Here is an 18,977-nt window from a genome sequence, read left to right on the forward strand (position 1 = left end):
TCCCCCCCCCAAGTGTCAGCGTGTCCCTGTCCTGTCCCCCCCCCAAGTGTCAGCGTGTCCCTGTCCTGTCCCCCCCCCAAGTGTCAGCGTGTCCCTGTCCTGTCCCCCCCCCAAGTGTCAGCGTGTCCCTGTCCTGTCCCCCCCCCAAGTGTCAGCGTGTCCCTGTCCTGTCCCCCCCCCAAGTGTCAGCGTGTCCCTGTCCTGTCCCCCCCCCAAGTGTCAGCGTGTCCCTGTCCTGTCCCCCCCCCCAAGTGTCAGCGTGTCCCTGTCCTGTCCCCCCCCCAAGTGTCAGCGTGTCCCTGTCCTGTCCCCCCCCCAAGTGTCAGCGTGTCCCTGTCCTGTCCCCCCCCCAAGTGTCAGCGTGTCCCTGTCCTGTCCCCCCCCCAAGTGTCAGCGTGTCCCTGTCCTGTCCCCCCCCCAAGTGTCAGCGTGTCCCTGTCCTGTCCCCCCCCCAAGTGTCAGCGTGTCCCTGCCCTGTCCCCCCCCCCAAGTGTCAGCGTGTCCCTGCCCTGTCCCCCCCCCCAAGTGTCAGCGTGTCCCTGCCCTGTCCCCCCCCCAAGTGTCAGCGTGTCCCTGCCCTGTCCCCCCCCCAAGTGTCAGCGTGTCCCTGCCCTGTCCCCCCCCCAAGTGTCAGCGTGTCCCTGCCCTGTCCCCCCCCCAAGTGTCAGCGTGTCCCTGCCCTGTCCCCCCCCCAAGTGTCAGCGTGTCCCTGCCCTGTCCCCCCCCCAAGTGTCAGCGTGTCCCTGCCCTGTCCCCCCCCCCAAGTGTCAGCGTGTCCCTGCCCTGTCCCCCCCCCCCCAAGTGTCAGCGTGTCCCTGCCCTGTCCCCCCCCCCCCAAGTGTCAGCGTGTCCCTGCCCTGTCCCCCCATTAAATCTCATATTTGGGGTGACGCCCCAGTCATGGCCATAAGTTTTGAGAATGATACAAATGATAATTGTTACAAAGTCTCCGGCATCAGGTGTTATAATGGTAATTTGCATATTCTCCAGAATGTTATACAGAGGGATCAGCTTATCAGCAATTCATTGCACAGTCAGTATTTGCCAAGAAAATGAACTTTTTCCCCCAAAACACATTTCCCCTCATTGCAGGCGCCTTAGGCGGAGCAGCGGCCATGGTGTCAGTGATGTCCCCAGTAACACAGGAGCGGGGGCTGATGGGGACAGGGCTGGGGACAATGTGTCAGGATTAAGTAACAATCACACCCCTGGACACTTTACAAGGAGGCTGGTGCTTGGCATCATTGTTTCTCTTCTGTTACCCATGGTTATCTCTAAAGAAACACGAGCAGTCATCATTGCACTGCACAAAACTGGCCGAACAGGGAAGAGTATCGCAGCGAGAAAGATTGCCCCTCAGTCACCGATCTATCGCATCATCAAGGAATCCAAGGAGAGAGGCTCCATTGTTACCAAAAAGGCTCCAGGAGCCCAAGAAGGACCAGCAAGCGCCAGGAGCGTCTCTTACAAGTGTCTCAGCTTGGGGATGGGGCTCCCAGCATCGCAGAGCTCAGGAATGGCAGCAGCAGGTGTGAGGCATCTGCAGGCACTGTGACACTGCGGAGACTCCTGGAGCAAGGCCTGGTGTCCAGGAGGGCAGCACAGAAGCCGCTTCTCTCCAGGAACCATCAGGGACAGACGGATATTCTGCAGGAGGTGCAGGGAGCGGACGCTGAGGACTGGGGGACAGACGGATATCCTGCAGGAGGTGCAGGGAGTGGACGCTGAGGACTGGGGGGGGGGGGGGTCATTGTCTCTGATGAATTCCCTTTCCGATTGTTGGGAGCAGACAAGGTGAGCGATGCCCCCAGTCCTGTCTCCTGCACCTGTAAAGCTCCTGCAGCCATTCATGTGGGGGGGGGGGAAGCAGAATGTCCTCCAGGAGCCGCTTCTCCCGACCCTCCAGGAGCAGATGGTGATGAGCAGAGCCTCCTCCAGCATGATGGAGCACCGGCCATAAAGGGGAGAACTAAATGGTGCAGGGAACAGAACACAGAGATTCTGGGTCCATGGCTCCGGGAACAGAACACAGAGATTCTGGGTCCATGGCCCGGGAACAGAACACAGAGATTCTGGTTCCATGGCCCGGGAACAGAACACAGAGATTCTGGGTCCATGGCTCCGGGAACAGAACACAGAGATTCTGGGTCCATGGCTCCGGGAACAGAACACAGAGATTCTGGGTCCATGGCCCGGGAACAGAACACAGAGATTCTGGGTCCATGGCCCGGGAACAGAACACAGAGATTCTGGGTCCATGGCCCGGGAACAGAACACAGAGATTCTGGGTTCATGGCTCCGGGAACAGAACACAGAGATTCTGGGTCCATGGCCCGGGAACAGAACACAGAGATTCTGGGTCCATGGCCCGGGAACAGAACACAGAGATTCTGGGTCCATGGCCCGGAAACTCCCCGGATCTTATCCCATTGAGAACTTGTGGTCAATCATCAGGAGACGGGGGACAAACAAAAACCAACACATTTGGGGTCATTTACTAAGGGCCCGATTCGTGTTTTCCCGACGTGTTACTCGAATATTTCCGATTTGCGCCGATTTTCCCTGTATTGCCCCGGGATTTTGGCACACGTGATCGAATTGTGGCGCATCGGCGCCGGCATGCGCGCGACGGAAATGGGGGGGCGTGGCCGAACGAAAACCTGACGTATTCGGAAAAACCGCCGCATTTAAAAACGGAAAATGTGTCGCTTGGGACGCGCTTACCTTCACTTGGTCCGGGCCGGTGAATTTCAGGGCATCCGGATGCTTTTCAGCGCAGCAGCGCCACCTGGTGGACGGCGGAGGAACTACCTTAGTGAATCCCGGCCAGACCCGAATCCACCACAGAGAACGCGCCGCTGGATCGCGAATGGACTGGGTAAGTAAATCTGCCCCATGGTGACAGAATGCAGCAGTGATTGTGCAGGAATGGACGGCGATCAGTCAGGATCTGGTGCAGGAGGTGAGTGAGAGCTGCCAGGGAGAATTGCAGAGGTCCTGAAGAAGAAGGAGAGGTCCTGCAGATACTGACTCGCTGCAGTAACTCCTCCCACCTGACAATAAAAGCTTCTGCTCCCCATAATATGATTGCACTTGTATCTCTGTATGTGATAAACATCTGACAGACCAGAGGGACACATCATGTGACAGGAGGAGATTTGTGTCATTCTCAGGACTTCTGGCCAGGACTGTAGGACATTAGTAGGGATCACTTTTGAGAGCTGTGAGTGACGCGGCGCCCCCTGCAGTCAGGGATCACTGTCATTGCAGTCGGAGCTGTGGATTCCTGTCAGTCAGTGACTGAGTTGCTCTGGTTGTTCCCTGCGCCCCGCACCCACCATGAACCCTTCCTGCGCCTGGGAGGTCACTTTGTTTGGTGTTCCCGTTTTTTTGGAGGTGTCGCTCCGGTGACAGGTTTATGTTATTGCACAAAAAATGTCTCTTTCCATAAAGATAATTGTGACAATTGCTTCCTGAGATATAATGGGACATAACGGCTGCGCCAGACGCTTGGCTTCAGGGCGATGGCGGGGATTTTCGGAGCTGTTAGAAGCCGCTCCGCTTTTATGAAATCTAATAATCGAGTTTTATTCTTTTTGCCACGGGGGGAATCGTGTCCTGGGAGTAAATACAAGTCGCATGGGCTGAGGTTCCCTCCAACCGGAGACAAAGCTGAAGGACGACGCCGCTGCTGCTGACTCGTGTCCTGCTCGGAGACCGCCACCGCCGCCATCTGCAGTCACATTAACCCTTTGTGGCCTCTCTTGTCACGTCTCCACGTTCTTGGCATCTGTGCTATGATCCTTATAAGGAATCTGTATGCGGAAAACATTCAGGCGGTTTCTTTTCTCCAGGGTCCTCTGCCTGAATACCATTCACACGCCGGCCCCCTGGTCTAGTACTTCTGGTCCTGTCCATTGTAATGGATCAAATTGGTGCAATTGGACCCAGATACAGTAGGTAGCAACAACAGGTCATAACCCAAGGCTAAGGATGCAGATTTGGTACAAAAACCTTCCAAGAGGCAACCAGCTTGGTGATTACTACCAGTCAGAACGTGGTCTTACCAGTCTCGGGGGTCAGGACTTGGTGTCACTAGTCTCAGGTGGTCTCCGTGGTCAGGACTTGGTCTCCATAGTCTCAGGTGGTCTCAGTGGTCAGGGCTTAGTCTCACTAGTCTCAGGTGGTCTCCGTGGTCAGGACTTGGTCTCCATAGTCTCAGGTGGTCTCAGTGGTCAGGGCTTAGTCTCACTAGTCTCAGGTGGTCTCCGTGGTCAGGACTTGGTCTCCATAGTCTCAGGTGGTCTCAGTGGTCAGGGCTTTGTCTCACTAGTCTCAGGTGGTCTCAGTGGTCAGGACTTGGTCTCCATAGTCTCAGGTAGTCTCAGTGATCAGGGCTTTGCCTCACTAGTCTCAGGTGGTCCCAGTGGTCAGGACTTGGTCTCCATAGTCTCTTGTGGTCAGGGCTTAGTCTTACCAGTCTCAGGTGGTCTCAGTGGTCAGGACTTGGTCTCCATAGTCTCAGGTGGTCTCCGTGGTCAGGGCTTTGTCTCACTAGTCTCAGGTGGTCTCAGTGGTCAGGGCTTTGTCTCTCTAGTCTCAGGTGGTCTCAGCGATCAGGACTTGGTCTCAGGTGGTCTCAGTGGTCAGGGCTTAGTCTCACTAGTCTCAGGTGATCAGGGCTTTGTCTCACTAGTCTCAGGTGGTCTCAGTGATCAGGACTTGATCTCCATAGTCTCAGGTAGTCTCAGTGATCAGGGTTTTGTCTCACTAGTCTCAGGTGGTCTCAGTGGTCAGGGCTTTGTCTCCATAGTCTCAGGTGGTCTCCGTGGTCAGGGCTTTGTCTCCATAGTCTCAGGTGGTCTCAGTGGTCAGGACTTGATCTCCATAGTCTCAGGTAGTCTCAGTGATCAGGGCTTTGCCTCACTAGTCTCAGGTGGTCCCAGTGGTCAGGACTTGGTCTCCATAGTCTCTTGTGGTCAGGGCTTAGTCTTACCAGTCTCAGGTGGTCTCAGTGGGCAGGGTTTTGTCTCACTAGTCTCAGGTGGTCTCAGTGGTCAGGGCTTTGTCTCCATAGTCTCAGGTGGTCTCCGTGGTCAGGACTTGGTCTCCATAGTCTCAGGTGGTCTCAGTGGTCAGGGCTTTGTCTCACTAGTCTCAGGTGGTCTCAGTGGTCAGGGCTTAGTCTCACTAGTCTCAGGTGGTCTCAGTGGTCAGGGCTTAGTCTCACTAGTCTCAGGTGGTCTCCGTGGTCAGGACTTGGTCTCACTAGTCTCAGGTGGTCTCCTTGGGCAGGACTTGGTCTCCATAGTTTCTTGTGGTCAGGGCTTAGTCTTACCAGTCTCAGGTGGTCTAAACAGGATTGGAAAGTTCCTAAAGTCTCAAAGATGGACACATAAGTCTTTACCTGATGCCCAAAAATGTTAATTTTTGATAGAAATGATGTTCCTTAGTTTTTTACTGACCGGCACATATTATACTTCATCATATTGGCTTTTGACCAATTGACTCCCAGGCCTCGCTTCACCTTCCGCCGGAGCCATAATTATCATGAGTTTAAGGTTTTGAGCTTCTTTTCTGCAGCGGTTTGTAGGCGCCTCCGCACGAGCCCGGTGAGCTCCTTTATGTTCCCGGCTCCCCTGGGACAGGCGCCTGGTGAGGACTGCAGGCCACATATCTCCAGCTCTTCTCTCAATAATCTTGGTGACAACGTGATGAGCCCCAGTGGGATTCTCAGCCGGCAGCGCGGCGGATGAGCTGAGCTTTTCCGTCTTCACATCTTGACATAAAACACAGGGTTTGTCACAGGAACCAGCGCTGTGTTCTCACCTATTGATTGGCTCAGACAGGCGGGAGATGGCAAGGATTGAAATGGACAACGTCGGGACAAAGCTAATCACGCTGAAGCCCAGACGAGGTGGACAACCAGCAGTCAGCAAATGTTCTACAGCGACTTAACTCCTTCTGAGATGTAGAAGGCCTGGACACTATAGCTTTATGATGTAGGCCACAGCACTAAGTGGCCCTGGGCAGCATCTTGGGCCTACGTGCCCCTGTTATTTTGGTGCACGCGATCGGATTGTGGCGCATTGCCATCGGCTTGCATGCGACAGAAATCGGGGGGGAGGGGGCGTGCCGTCGGACAACCCGACGGATTCGGACAAACCGCGGAGTTTAAAAAAAAACGAAATTGTGTTGCAAGATCAGGAAATCGCATACACCGGGAAGAAGAAGGTGTCCTCACCAGTGAGATTACCAGAGACTATCCGTACCACTGAGATTTCTTGGGAATATGTTAGTAACTCTCCGAGCCTCTGCCCTCTCTGAGAGACTGTTAGTAACCACCAAGTAGTTTGCCTTCTTACTACCATTTCTGATAAAGACTGAGTCGTCCTAACCTCTTTTTATTTGGCTAAGGACTGACCCCCGTTACCAATCAAAACAAACCTAAATTTTATCTTTGCATTGGTTTTGATGGCGTTAGGCCCGAGCAGCTGAACGGACCACGCAGAGAGCCGAGTCGTCCGTCTCTGGACCTGATAATTGAATATTCATTGTAAGGAGATCTCCTTTGTGTTTCCATAATCTGAGCTCAGATCGTGTCGCTCGGTGTCTGCAGCCGGTGTAATCTCACATCTAGACGAGCGTCCTGACAGCGCGGGCGTCCGCACTGTTGTTCTGTGGGATGATGCTGAGATTGGAGCTGTCACATCCAGGCGGATGAATTATGTAGAGCTGGATGTAATCATACAGCATCAGACAAGGCGGCGCGAGCCGTCCCCACGCCGACACCTTAACGGGGCCACGCGCAAATGAGAAAAAGACGTCTCCCAGGGTTCACGGCTAAGACTAAGAATCAGAAGATAATAACAGATCTGAGATTTCCTGGGATGATGGAAAATGAAGTCTTTGTAAATACAACGTCACTGCAAGAACCATCATCCGTGGCTGTAGAAGGAGCCCAGAGATGGTGCCGACTCGTCAACACAGTCCTTGTGCCTCCCAATCTAGGATAAAACTGAGATGAGGCCACAGGAAGGTCTAGATGGCCCTAGAGACAGTCATATAGTGGCCACCATAGGACCTACTGGCCCCCATCAGGACTTATGGCTTATTTCGAACTCCAATGATGACACAGAAGTTTTGTTTCTTGAAGACTTTGGCCTAACAGGACCTCTATATGGCCATGGTGCCCTCCTCGATGAGCACGTTTGACGGGTTTCATCCACTTTTCCATGCTCTCCGCATCCTTCTCCCCTCCTGCCCTTTGCTTTGCCCGCACCCTGATGCTTCCTGGTGTTATCATCTCAGGTAACACATTAACAGTATCTCCAGATCCCTGTATTGGGTTTATAGGGTGAAATGGCCACTTCGCTTGTATGGTAGACGAGCTGAGGGACCCCCTGGATGTGTGTTACCGCTTTGGTTATTGGAGCCATCGATAAATAAACTAAACGCTATTAAGACCCATCGGAGTGTGCGGCATCACCGGGAGGAGCACACGGCCGCTCACTCATCATGCTGAACGGAGGTTACACCGGTGGAGCTGGATGTAACTACCAAGAAATAAGCTCCGGAGAGTCCAGGCGACGCGCACGCGGGATTTATGGGCACTTTACGAGACTCGCCGCAGATTCTGGGTCATCAACCTGAGATATATATGGAGGGATTGTTCACATCGACTCCTGAGAAGAGAAAACTTATTGAAGCATAAAAGTGAAGATTGAAGGTTCACAATGCGGAGACGAGAGCTGTATATTGTTAAAGGGGTTTTCTGGGCCATTTAACTTCTCGTACATTGACTACAGACGGAGCTTCTACCTGCTCTGCCTTCTCCTCTGACCGCAGTGTGACAGCCAGTGTCCCCACTGATCAACCACTAATGATGTCTCCCATGGAAAGCTCATTAGCTGTAAACCCCTTCATCCAACACAGACACCCAAGACTCTACTACCAGTAGTTAACAAGATGAATATTGCAGGGTTATCCCCCCCCCCCCCTTCACCCACTTTGCATCTGATCCAGGAGTTAACTGCTGTGGCCCATCCGCTTACAATCCCTTCTGAAAAACTAAGTCCCTGATAAGCAACGGCTTCCATGGCCGGGTACCGGCTCCTGGAGACCTTATTGTGTTATGTCATTGATGCAAGGAACCTCATGGGAGTGGCTTATGCAAATGCTCCACAAAGAGGGTTTTTTCCTTGTCGTTTTGTTGCTCTAAGGTGGAGCTTGAAGCATCGAATATTGGAGGACATGCATAACATCAGTGAAAGATGCTTGTCCTGTCTGTGGGCTTGGGGGTGTGCCACTGCTTGGATTTGCACCCATGGCCACCATACTGTGTAGAAGACTGAGGCTGTGCCCAAAAAATGTAGAGTCGTCCAAAATGTAGAGTAATCCACCTCACTTACCCTCTCATTTAGGGCTCTTGTGGTTCCTGCTTGGACCTGCACCCCTGGAGCAGGCTCAGGTTATACCTGTGTTGTACTACTACTCCCAGCATGGCCCGGCTGGTTCTGCCATGGATGGACATGTTGAGTTTGCCGCCAGGGACATGGCTGTCTCTATCTCCTCTAGTTATATCTTCTGTAACAGAATTCCCTCTGGTTCCTCTAAGGAGCCGCTTCCTCTGATCTCATGTCTTGTTCCCTGGAGGAGGCGCCGCCGCTCTCCAGACATGGAAAACAATTAGCGCGACACTTTAATTAAGAGATGAACAGATGTGCGGCGGCTCTCACCGGTAACCTGCAGCGCGAGGAGCACGATCAGGAGGACTCTGTGTGGCCTGCAGATGTGCGGAGATGGAGACAACATCTAGAGGGGGAAACAAAACTGCTCCGTCGTGTAGAGCTACTACCACCTCTCTGATACTAGGATGAGATACTCTGATCACCTGATACTCTGATCACCTGATACTCTGATCACCTGATACTCTGATCCCCTGATACTCTGATCCCCTGATACTCTGATACTCTGATCACCTGATACTCTGATCACCTGATACTCTGATCACCCGATACTCTGATCACCCGATACTCTGATCACCCGATACTCTGATCACCCGATACTCTGATCCCCTGATACTCTGATCCCCTGATACTCTGATCCCCTGATACTCTGATCCCCCGATACTCTGATCCCCCGATACTCTGATCCCCCGATACTCTGATCCCCCGATACTCTGATCCCCCGATACTCTGATCCCCTGTCTCTGATAGCAGGATATGGGTAATGGGGACCATCATGACCAAAATAAGACTTCTCATGGAATTAAAGATGGCCGACTTCCGGTCCCTAACAGTGTATCCAGGGACAGATTGTAACATACTTGCTCCCGGTTCTTCGGGGCTGTAGATACATTGTTTCTCGTGTAGGTGGAGAAGTTGGCTACTTCCTGTCTCGATGTCATCGCTGATCTATATTCATTGCCCTAATAACCAGGCGACCTGTACATAGAGACAGAAGTGGAGGAGAGGGACCTAGGACTGGTAACCAGCAGGAGGCTGAGAAGAAGAAACCTGGGACTGTGTCACCGAAAAAGAGGCCTCCTGGGATCAGAGACGGCCAAAGGTGATGGGAGGGGGAGGTTCCTATGCCTAAAACTTCATCCAGGAGATAAACTTTAGTGCCCCTTATAGGCTCCAGGGAGCACATGGAGGGCAGCACCTGGGCAGATGACCACAGCACTCGGCTGACAGACGGGGAGGGTCACATGGGGGTCTCCAAAATAACCTCCCTCCCTGAATCAGTGGAAGTCTGTGGGGCAGTGGAGCAAAACATATGGATAATTAATACGCGTGACCTTCAGTGACCTCTACAAGTTTCACCGCAAGGATCTTATCTCCATAATTTTGGTTCAGTTCCAGTGTCCCCCTGATACCCCATTGGCAGTCCTGCTATCCCCCTGATACCCCAGTGCCAGTCCTGCCATCCCCCTGATACCCCGGTGCCAGTCCTGCCATCCCCCTAATACCCCAGTGCCAGTCCTGCTATCCCCCTGATACCCCGGTGCCAGTCCTGCTATCCCCCTGATACCCCAGTGCCAGTCCTGCTATCCCCCTGATACCCCATTGGCAGTCCTGCTATCCCCCTGATACCCCAGTGCCAGTCCTGCTATCCCCCTGATACCCCAGTGCCAGTCCTGCTATCCCCCTGATACCCCAGTGGCAGTCCTGCTATATCCCCCTGATACCCCAGTGGCAGTCCTGCTATATCCCCCTGATACCCCAGTGGCAGTCCTGCTATATCCCCCTGATACCCCAGTGGCAGTCCTGCTATATCCCCCTGATACCCCAGTGGCAGTCCTGCTATATCCCCCTGATACCCCAGTGGCAGTCCTGCTATATCCCCCTGATACCCCAGTGGCAGTCCTGCTATCCCCCTGATACGCCGGTGCCAGTCCTGCTATCCCCCTGATACGCCGGTGCCAGTCCTGCTATCCCCCTGATACCTCAGTGCCAGTCCTGCCATCCCCCTGATACCCCGGTGGCAGTCCTGCCATCCCCCTGATACCCCGGTGGCAGTCCTGCTATCCCCCTGATACCCCAGTGCCAGTCCTGCCATCCCCCTGGTACCCCGGTGGCAGTCCTGCTATCCCCCTGATACCCCAGTGCCAGTCCTGCCATCCCCCTGATACCCCAGTGCCAGTCCTGCCATCCCCCTGGTACCCCAGTGCCAGTCCTGCTATCCCCCTGGTACCCCAGTGCCAGTCCTGCTATCCCCCTGATACCCCAGTGCCAGTCCTGCTATCCCCCTGATACCCCAGTGCCAGTCCTGCTATCCCCCTGACACCCCATTGGCAGTCCTGCTATCCCCCTGATACCCCATTGGCAGTCCTGCTATCCCCCTGATACCCCAGTGCCAGTCCTGCTATCCCCCTGATACCCCAGTGCCAGTCCTGCTATCCCCTTGATACCCCAGTGCCAGTCCTGCTATCCCCCTGATACCCCAGTGCCAGTCCTGCCATCCCCCTGATACCCCGGTGCCAGTCCTGCCATCCCCCTAATACCCCGGTGCCAGTCCTGCTATCCCCCTGATACCCCGGTGCCAGTCCTGCTATCCCCCTGATACCCCAGTGCCAGTCCTGCTATCCCCCTGATACCCCAGTGGCAGTCCTGCTATATCCCCCTGATACCCCAGTGGCAGTCCTGCTATATCCCCCTGATACCCCAGTGGCAGTCCTGCTATATCCCCCTGATACCCCAGTGGCAGTCCTGCTATATCCCCCTGATACCCCAGTGGCAGTCCTGCTATATCCCCCTGATACCCCAGTGGCAGTCCTGCTATATCCCCCTGATACCCCAGTGGCAGTCCTGCTATATCCCCCTGATACCCCAGTGGCAGTCCTGCTATCCCCCTGATACGCCGGTGCCAGTCCTGCTATCCCCCTGATACGCCGGTGCCAGTCCTGCTATCCCCCTGATACCTCAGTGCCAGTCCTGCCATCCCCCTGATACCCCGGTGGCAGTCCTGCCATCCCCCTGATACCCCGGTGGCAGTCCTGCTATCCCCCTGATACCCCAGTGCCAGTCCTGCCATCCCCCTGGTACCCCGGTGGCAGTCCTGCTATCCCCCTGATACCCCAGTGCCAGTCCTGCCATCCCCCTGATACCCCAGTGCCAGTCCTGCCATCCCCCTGGTACCCCAGTGCCAGTCCTGCTATCCCCCTGGTACCCCAGTGCCAGTCCTGCTATCCCCCTGATACCCCAGTGCCAGTCCTGCTATCCCCCTGATACCCCAGTGCCAGTCCTGCTATCCCCCTGACACCCCATTGGCAGTCCTGCTATCCCCCTGATACCCCATTGGCAGTCCTGCTATCCCCCTGATACCCCAGTGCCAGTCCTGCTATCCCCCTGATACCCCAGTGCCAGTCCTGCTATCCCCTTGATACCCCAGTGCCAGTCCTGCTATCCCCCTGATACCCCAGTGCCAGTCCTGCTATCCCCCTGATACCCCAGTGCCAGTCCTGCTATCCCCCTGATACCCCATTGGCAGTCCTGCCATCCCCCTGATACCCCAGTGCCAGTCCTGCTATCCCCCTGATACCCCAGTGCCAGTCCTGCTATCCCCCTGATACCCCAGTGCCAGTCCTGCTATCCCCCTGATACCCCATTGGCAGTCCTGCTATCCCCCTGATACCCCATTGGCAGTCCTGCTATCCCCCTGATACCCCATTGGCAGTCCTGCTATCCCCCTGATACCCCAGTGCCAGTCCTGCTATCCCCCTGATACCCCAGTGCCAGTCCTGCTATCCCCCTGATACCCCAGTGCCAGTCCTGCTATCCCCCTGATACCCCAGTGCCAGTCCTGCTATCCCCTTGATACCCCAGTGCCAGTCCTGCTATCCCCCTGATACCCCAGTGCCAGTCCTGCTATCCCCTTGATACCCCAGTGCCAGTCCTGCTATCCCCCTGATACCCCAGTGCCAGTCCTGCTATCCCCCTGATACCCCAGTGCCAGTCCTGCTATCCCCCTGATACCCCATTGGCAGTCCTGCTATCCCCCTGATACCCCAGTGCCAGTCCTGCTATCCCCCTGATACCCCATTGGCAGTCCTGCTATCCCCCTGATACCCCGGTGCCAGTCAGGTGCCATCCAGCCATGTAATGTGGACCTCATTAACCCTATTAGAGCTGAATATTGCGGACTCTGCACTTCCATCATCAGAGATTAATCACCGGACTCTCCATAAGAAATCATTCTAACCATTATCCCCCCGCTCACTGACACTGCCCACATCTGCTCTATATTATCCGCGGTCAGTGATGTCACCAGCTGTAATCTCCCAATTCTAATAAGTAATTGTCTATTATAAGAGGAGAAAATCCCGAGCAAGAGGGAAGCAGAATACTACATCCACATCATACATCTTATATACATAGGGGGCAGTATTATAGTAGTTATATTCTTGTACATAGGGGGCAGTATTATAGTAGTTATATCCCTGTACATAGGGGGCAGTATTATAGTAGTTATATTCTTGTACATAGGGGGCAGTATTATAGTAGTTATATTCTTGTACATAGGGGGCAGTATTATAGTAGTTATATTCTTGTACATAGGGGGCAGTATTATAGTAGTTATATTCTTGTACATAGGGGGTAGTATTATAGTAGTTATATTCCTGTACATAGGGGGCAGTATTATAGTAGTTATATTCTTGTACATAGGGGGCAGTATTATAGTAGTTATATTCCTGTACATAGGGGGCAGTATTATAGTAGTTATATTCTTGTACATAGGGGGCAGTATTATAGTAGTTATATTCTTGTATATAGGGGGCAGTATTATAGTAGTTATATCCCAGTACATAGGAGGCAGTATTATAGTAGTTATATCCCAGTACATAGGAGGCAGTATTATAGTAGTTATATTCTTGTACATAGGGGGCAGTATTATAGTAGTTATATTCTTGTACATAGGGGGCAGTATTATAGTAGTTATATTCCTGTACATAGGGGGCAGTATTATAGTAGTTATATTCCTGTACATAGGGGGCAGTATTATAGTAGTTATATTCCTGTACATAGGGGGCAGTATTATAGTAGTTATATTCTTGTACATAGGGGCAGTATTATAGTAGTTATATTCCTGTACATAGAGGCAGTATTATAGTAGTTATATTCCTGTACATAGAGGCAGTATTATAGTAGTTATATTCTTGTACATAGGGAGCAGTATTATAGTAGTTATATTCTTGTACATAGAGGCAGTATTATAGTAGTTATATTCCTGTACATAGGGGGCAGTATTATAGTAGTTATATTCTTGTACATAGGGGACAGTATTATAGTAGTTATATTCTTGTACATAGGGGGCGGTATTATAGTAGTTATATTCCTGTACATAGGGGGCGGTATTATAGTAGTTATATTCCTGTACATAGGGGGCGGTATTATAGTAGTTATATTCCTGTACATAGGGGGCAGTATTATAGTAGTTATATTCCTGTACATAGGGGGCAGTATTATAGTAGTTATATTCCTGTACATAGGGGGCAGTATTATAGTAGTTATATTCTTGTACATAGGGGACAGTATTATAGTAGTTATATTCCTGTAAATAGGGGGCGGTATTATAGTAGTTATATTCCTGTACATAGGGGGCGGTATTATAGTAGTTATATTCCTGTACATAGGGGGCGGTATTATAGTAGTTATATTCCTGTACATAGGGGGCAGTATTATAGTAGTTATATTCCTGTACATAGGGGGCAGTATTATAGTAGTTATATTCTTGTACATAGGGGACAGTATTATAGTAGTTATATTCTTGTACATAGGGGACAGTATTATAGTAGTTATATTCCTGTACATAGGGGACAGTATTATAGTAGTTATATTCCTGTACATAGGGGGCAGTATTATAGTAGTTATATTCCTGTACATAGGGGGCAGTATTATAGTAGTTATATTCCTGTACATAGGGGGCAGTATTATAGTAGTTATATTCCTGTACATAGGGGGCAGTATTATAGTAGTTATATTCCTGTACATAGGGGGCAGTATTATAGTAGTTATATTCCTGTACATAGGGGGCAGTATTATAGTAGTTATATTCCTGTACATAGGGGTAGTATTATAGTAGTAATATTCCTGTACATAGGGGGCAGTATTATAGTAGTTATATTCTTGTACATAGGGGGCAGTATTATAGTAGTTATATTCCTGTACATAGGGGCAGTATTATAGTAGTTATATTCTTGTACATAGGGGGCAGTATTATAGTAGTTATATTCCTGTACATAGGGGGCAGTATTATAGTAGTTATATTCCTGTACATAGGGGGCAGTATTATAGTAGTTATATTCCTGTACATAGGGGGCAGTATTATAGTAGTTATATTCCTGTACATAGGGGGCAGTATTATAGTAGTTATATTCTTGTACATAGGGGGCAGTATTATAGTAGTTATATTCTTGTACATAGGGGGCAGTATTATAGTAGTTATATTTCTATAATCCCTATAACCATTACTTAATCAGACTTGTCGCTGTGCGGGTTTGGAGCAGTGTCTCAGTATTGCAGATATTAGTATACATCTTCCAGTGATAAGCGGTGTAGTGTATCGCTCGTCTCCGGTTGTTAGAGAACATTGTGATCTATTACCCGGCGAGAGCGCAAGACGTTTTATAATTAACTGAGAATAAAAGCCCAAAACTCCAGAATTAATTGTTCTCTTGAATTCAGTTATATCGAGAGCGGCTGCACCCGATGAGAAGGAATCAGGAAACAGTATCACACAGGATAGGATTAGATACACGGCTCAGCAGACAGTATCACACAGGACAGGATTAGATACACAGCTCAGCAGACTGTATCACACAGGACAGGATTAGATACACAGCTCAGCAGACAGTATCACACAGGACAGGATTAGATACACAGCTCAGCAGACTGTATCACACAGGACAGGATTAGATACACAGCTCAGCAGACAGTATCACACAGGAGAGGATTAGATACACAGCTCAGCAGACAGTATCACACAGGAGAGGATTAGATACACAGCTCAGCAGACAGTATCACACAGGATAGGATTAGATACACAGCTCAGCAGACAGTATCACACAGGATGGGATTAGATACACAGCTCAGCAGACAGTATCACACAGGATAGGATTAGATACACAGCTCAGCAGACAGTATCACACAGGAAAGGATTAGATACACAGCTCAGCAGACAGTATCACACAGGAGAGGATTAGATACACAGCTTTGCAGACAGTATCACACAGGAGAGGATTAGATACACAGCTTAGCAGACAGTATCACACAGGATAGGATTAGATACGCGGCTCAGCAGACAGTATCACACAGGAGAGGATTAGATACACAGCTCAGCAGACAGTATCACACAGGACAGGATTAGATACACAGCTCAGCAGACAGTATCACACAGGAAAGGATTAGATACACAGCTCAGCAGACAGTATCACACGGGATAGGATTAGATACACAGCTCAGCATACTGTATCACACGGGATAGGATTAGATACACAGCTCAGCAGACAGTATCACACAGGAGAGGATGAGATACACAGCTCAGCAGTCAGTATCACACAGGAGAGGATTAGATACACAGCTCAGCAGACAGTATCACACGGGATAGGATTAGATACACAGCTCAGCATACTGTATCACACGGGACAGGATTAGATACACAGCTCAGCAGTCAGTATCACACAGGAGAGGATTAGATACACAGCTTAGCAGTCAGTATCACACAGGACAGGATTAGATATACAGCTCAGCAGTCAGTATCACACAGGATAGGGTTAGATACACAGCTCAGCAGACAGTATCACACAGGATAGGATTAGATACACAGCTCAGCAGTCAGTATCACACAGGAGAGGATTACATACACAGCTTAGCAGACAGTATCACACAGGATAGGATTAGATACACAGCTCAGCAGACAGTATCACACAGGAGAGGATTAGATACACAGCTCAGCAGACAGTATCACACAGGAGAGGATTAGATACACAGCTTAGCAGTCAGTATCACACAGGAGAGGATTAGATACACAGCTTAGCAGTCAGTATCACACAGGATAGGGTTAGATACACAGCTCAGCAGACAGTATCACACGGGATAGGATTAGATACACAGCTCAGCAGTCAGTATCACACAGGAGAGGATTAGATACACAGCTCAGCAGACAGTATCACACAGGAGAGGATTAGATACACAGCTCAGCAGACAGTATCACACAGGAGAGGATTAGATACACAGCTTAGCAGTCAGTATCACACAGGACAGGATTAGATACACAGCTCAGCAGTCAGTATCACACAGGATAGGGTTAGATACACAGCTCAGCAGACAGTATCACACAGGATAGGATTAGATACACTTTTGGATACACCCTCTTTATTAGTAGGGGCCCAGTGGGACCTTGGACTCTTTTCTTCTGTAGATTATTCGGGGACTTTAGCAATGTAAACAGATTAGTGAGGGGTCAGAGGTCAGCAGTCGGGGGTCAGGGGTCACAGGATGAGGCTTCAGCACATGGACTTGACTGGGAAACCACATGAAAGACTCCGCAATCTGTGAGCTTCCTCCTGGACGCAGATTTCCTACGGGTTGTGCACCAGTTTTCTGTTGCTCGTTCTTTCCAGTGTAAACTCCTTATACATATAAAGAGCATCGACCTCCAGGATGGAGGACTGTATGCAAATGAGCCTGAGGGGCTCCAGGCTCCATAGGTGTAAAAGTGTCAAAGCAGTGCAGGGGGCGCCAGATTCATGAAGAACTTGCACCAGAAATCCTGAATCTGGCGCCCCCTACACACTACACAGGACACTGCACATAGTACACCCTGCACATAGTACACCCCCTGCACATAGTACACCCTGCACATAGTACACCCTGCACATAGTACACCCTGCACATAGTACACCCTGCACATAGTACACCCCCTGCACATAGTACACCCCCTGCACATAGTACACCCCCTGCACATAGTACACCCTACACATAGTACACCCCCTGCACATAGTACACCCCCTGCACATAGTACACACCCCCTGCACATAGTACATACCCTGCACATAGTGCACCCCCCCTCCACATAGTACACCCCCTGCACATAGTGCACTCCCCCTGCACATAGTGCACACCCCCTGCACCTAGTGCACACCCCCTGCACCTAGTGCACACCCCCTGCACCTAGTGCACACCCCCTGCACCTAGTGCACACCCCCTGCACATAGTGCACACCCCCTCCACATAATACACCCCCTGCACATAGTGCACTCCCCCTGCACCTAGTGCACACCCCCTGCACCTAGTGCACACCCCCTGCACCTAGTGCACACCCCCTGCACCTAGTGCACACCCCCTGCACATAGTACACCCCCTGCACATAGTACACCCCCCTGCACATAGTACAACCCCTGCACATAGTACACACCCCCTGCACATAGTACACACCCCCTGCACATAGTACGCACCCTGCACATAGTACGCACCCTGCACATAGTACGCCCCCTGCACATAGTACGCCCCCTGCACATAGTACGCCCCCTGCACATAGTACACACCCCCTGCACATAGTACACACCCCCTGCACATAGTACACACTCCCTGCACATAGTACACACTCCCTGCACATAGTACACACTCCCTGCACATAGTACGCACACCCCCAGCACATAGTACACACTCCCTGCACATAGTACGCACACCCCCAGCACATAGACCACACCTCCTGCACATAGTACACACCCCCTGCACATAGTACGCACACCCCCAGCACATAGTACACACTCCCTGCACATAGTACGCACACCCCCAGCACATAGTACACACCTCCTGCACATAGTACACACCCCCTGCACATAGTACACACCCCCTGCACATAGTACACACCCCCTGCACATAGTACACACCCCCTGCACATAGTACGCACACCCCCAGCACATAGTACACACCTCCTGCACATGGTACGCACACTGCACATAGTACACAGGACTCTACACATAGTACACACTGCACATAGTACACACCCTGCACATAGTACACACCCTGCACATAGTACACCACCCCCTGCACATAGTACACTCCCTGCACATAGTACACACCCTGCACATAGTACACCCCCCCTGCTAATAGTACACCAGCCTCTGCACATAGTACACACCCTGCACATAGTACACACCCTGCACATAGTACACACCCTGCACATAGTACACACCCTGCACATAGTACACACCCTGCACATAGTACATACCCTGCACATAGTGCACCCCCCCTCCACATAGTACACCCCCTGCACATAGTGCACACCCCCTCCACATAGTGCACTCCCCCTGCACATAGTGCACTCCCCCTGCACATAGTGCACTCCCCCTGCACATAGTGCACTCCCCCTGCACCTAGTGCACACCCCCTGCACCTAGTGCACACCCCCTGCACCTAGTGCACACCCCCTGCACATAGTACATCCTGCACATAGTACACACCCTGCAC

At 51.4% G+C, this 18,977-nt stretch overlaps 1 protein-coding gene across 8 annotated transcripts in view; it reads left to right on the forward strand.

Annotated features, from left to right (window-relative positions):
• The window catches only part of CNTFR (ciliary neurotrophic factor receptor), a 313,015-nt gene that overhangs the window by 223,901 nt on the left and 70,137 nt on the right, over positions 1-18,977 (forward strand). The gene's annotated exons all lie outside the window — the stretch shown is intronic.

This window comes from Engystomops pustulosus, chromosome 1, assembly GCF_040894005.1.
Source record: "Engystomops pustulosus chromosome 1, aEngPut4.maternal, whole genome shotgun sequence".
Taxonomy (NCBI): domain Eukaryota; kingdom Metazoa; phylum Chordata; class Amphibia; order Anura; family Leptodactylidae; genus Engystomops; species Engystomops pustulosus.